Below are 3,849 nucleotides of genomic sequence, written 5' to 3'. Positions count from 1 at the left end.
TTTTGTGTGCACTTATAAAATTACATGCGTACATACCTACATTGATGTGTGAGCATACAAAAATATCTCAAGCAGAAACTCAATAAATTTACGCCACTGTTATCGTAAATTCACTTTTGCTGAAAAATGCAATTTTTCTTTCTTCCACAAACAGACGGACATCTAAATTGGCTGTTGCAGCACCAGTAGAAAAGGAGGGAATATCATAAAATGCTAAGTAGACACATATGCCACGCACACACACACCAACACACCAACACACATTGAAAACATGAAACGAAAAATAAAACATCGTAGGCGCGCTTGCAGTCACAGATGGTCATTGAAGTGTTGTAAGTACCGCGCGCCCAGTACTCCCCTCAACTCAGTCGGGGCACACTGCTGCAGTGAATTGAACACGCTGGGCTTTAATCGCGAAATGTCAACATAAAACACCCAATGCAATAAGTAATATGGTGCAATAGTGAAGTAGTGAAATAGGAAAGATTATTGTGTTTTGCAGCCCTTTGCGCTTTGTCTGCTTGAATTTCTTGTATTGCCTGCCATTCTCATTGGGTAGCCCACAATCCTCGCTAAAAAGCCTACGAAGCCTTCCACGATGCTTTTGGGCAAATGCGTGGGATTCCCGCACTAACTCATTGCTGAGTTTTGTTCGCTTGCACAGCATCATCGCTGGGTGTGTGCGTGTGTGCAAGTGCTGTGGAGTATTTTACTTTCGTTACTGATGTGCTGCTAATCTCATTACGCCTCTGTGCGGATAGGTACACATACATATGTACATATTCATGTTTTGTAATCGTATACTCGAGAGCTGTGTGCACATGGAGGCATTTTCAATATTTATTTTCTTGACTTTAGCTAACTTTTCACTCGCTGGCGTATATGGGGCAGAAAAATACACTTTTGCTTTTAAATTTCTAAGAAGAAGATGTAAGATTTGAGCGTTAGGAACTAGATTACTTTTCCGTATGCGAGTGTATAGTGTTTAAGTGTAACTACATAAATGCACGGACGATTTGAAGTATTGTGTCTCAGAATTTTATACTTATCTTAAAATGAGGCTAAAAGCCAAATGTTGAAGCCAAAATAGTCTTAAAACCTACATTACTAAGTAAAATGACGCTTTGAATACTGAGAATAGACTGAGCGACGCTGTAACCTTTTTAAGATATTTATATATTGTATTTAACGCACAGCTCTGACTCTCCGAAAGGTTTTCTGCCTTTCAAAACACAATAAAACGCCTTAGATAAACCAAAACGGAATAGCAGATCAACGTTGTCTGTAACTCTAATCTGAGTTTGCTTACTCATTTATTACTACCTCCGGTACTGGACAATCACTTTAAGCTACTTTTGGATTTTGGATGAGGATGAACGTAGTCGTTTGCGACTATCCAGCCACACTCAGGTAAGAAGTGGGTCCTTGACTTTCCTTTATAAAAACAAAAAATGCAGCTTTTCAAGATCTAATATAGGTATGCCAGTGTATGTGTGTATAGGAACCAACTTTAGAACTCAGATTCCGAGAACAGAAGCCTGAAAAACAGGACGCTTGATTTAGAATATCTATTCAACTTTTTTTGTGATGTATTTCTACCTGAAGTCTCTTCAGCTGAAAATATACCTATGCATAAATTCTAAATGAGGCCCAAAACTTTGAGCCAGAAAACTCTTTATTCCTCTCTCACAAACTCACTGACATGCAAGCGAAAGCGGGCAGACTAGTCACGCTGATACGTACTGTCCAACTGGAGGCCAACATCCCCAAGACGAAGACTGTGAGTCAATCACAATAAAGGAAAACTTATTATGGTGGACGGGTGCCGAGTGCCGGGTGAAATTTGTCGAAAGCTTCTGCTACTTAGGCAGAACATCACGGCAGATGCAGATGTCATCTGCAGGTTAAACAAAGCAAAGGTGTCGTTCGGGCGAATGCATATAGCATGGGCGAGTTCGCAAAACTCCAGGCGCTCTAAACTGCGTATATTCAACTCATATTTATGTATAGTCAGTATTGTTGTACGGAATGGAAATATCTCAAAACACCGCCACGCAGCATCTACAATATTTCATCAGCACCATCTGTATAATATTCTGGCCAAAACTCATCAGCAACAACCCACAAATCAAGCTTACAATCCGGCGATGGATAGGTCACACGTTTAGAAAACCACCACATAGCATCACGAGAATGTCATGGGTTTGAAATCCGCAAGGGAGCAGAGATCGCGATCGGCCAAAGAGTACTTGGAGAAGATCGATGTTGCACGAGCCAGCAGATGCCGAAATCACATAAGATGGCCCAAAACCAACAGCTCAGAACCTGGTACGATAGAACAGACTTGTCAAGAACCTATGCTCCCGAGCGGAGTTATCAAGGCAAAAAAATAAGGGCTTAACAAAATTTTTCCACTTTGTGCAGGAAATGCTCCTCATGTTATTTAGATGCGACCTAAGTGGTATTAAGATCGGATAAAACCAGGCCCACTTTTTATAAGTTATCACTAAATTTCCGCTCATCCGTTTTATGTTACAAGATAACTCTCGTTGTCTATGAGTTTATTTGATTCCAAAAACTAACAGTTAGCCCAAAATCAATTTTACTAAAATGTGGGCATCTATATAAAATTCGGTGCGGGCCGAATTTAGCACTTCCTTACTTGTTCTCCAGAATTTAGGTTTCTCTTCACAATTTCAGCCAAATTCCAAGCAATCGCCAGCAGTTTTCAGGCTTAGGCTGTAAGGTAGCTGGTTTCGTGCTACTTCAAAATCGCATTTGTTGCTTACGAAATTTTCTAAGTGGCGCGAATGTCACATGTCCGCTAAGTTATGTTCCATCAAGGTGGCTATTTCTTGTGTCCAAATGTTGAATAGCGGCAAAGGCGCGGCGGTACAGTTACGGCTAACAACAGCAACGTTATAAGATACCCACATCAGCTGCCGTTTGTTGCAGAATTTGAATTCCTTTTATGGGTGGTGGCCAGTATTGATTTTCGACTTTTCGTTTTGCAATTTAAGCAACTTCTTTACGCCACTTTACTTCCACTTCGTCTCTCTGTTCACGTCCCCTCTTGGGAGCGCTACCTTACAAATATTTATGGAATTTATGTACGTTTGTTAACAAAGCAGTTGCACAAAAAATAGAAAATACTACAATAAAAAGCTTCAATAATAGGAAACAAATACAAACCTGCAAGAAATTTATGTTCACATTGTTGGCATAATTCTAGCATGACTGTCTGACGTGTTTCCTTTCCGCTTACAGATTCAGCGGTATGTGTTGCTTTCTTGAAGTATGGAAATTTGCATAAAAAACTACTTCTTGCTGCAAAATTATGAGGATTCGAAGTTCTGTAGTTGGCACCGCTCACGACTGAGAGAATTCAGAAGGTCGCGCATGTTGAGCTACTGCTGCTCAGCTCTCGGACAGAATCAGTGGTTAAGCAGCCGCATTTTTCTTAATATCTTTTACTTAGCAAGCAAATATTTTATCATTATTTTATATTCTCTTTTCGACTTTCTTCTATTTTTACATGTCCTTACCTAAATTTTCGTTTTTGTTTATAAAAGTTCATTATTTTGACTGCTTCCACCCAGTTCTGTGAGAGATACCAATTACAATTACCACAAAATTCTACTTAGGTCTGCGTAATCTTGCATTTTACTAATGGGCATCTGCAATAAGACATCTTCAGTTAAAACATAATTTCATACTTGTCTAATGTAGTACCTCTTCGATCATTCTCATCGTTACAGTAAGCTCTAGAGGTCCTTGGATTTTTTCTCAATTTTCCAGGAATTTTGGTTGGGATACACCAACTAACTACATTGGCTGAAGAAATTATTT

Source organism: Anastrepha ludens, chromosome 4, assembly GCF_028408465.1.
Source record: "Anastrepha ludens isolate Willacy chromosome 4, idAnaLude1.1, whole genome shotgun sequence".
NCBI lineage: Eukaryota > Metazoa > Arthropoda > Insecta > Diptera > Tephritidae > Anastrepha > Anastrepha ludens.
Note: the sequence above shows the minus strand (reverse complement) of the source record.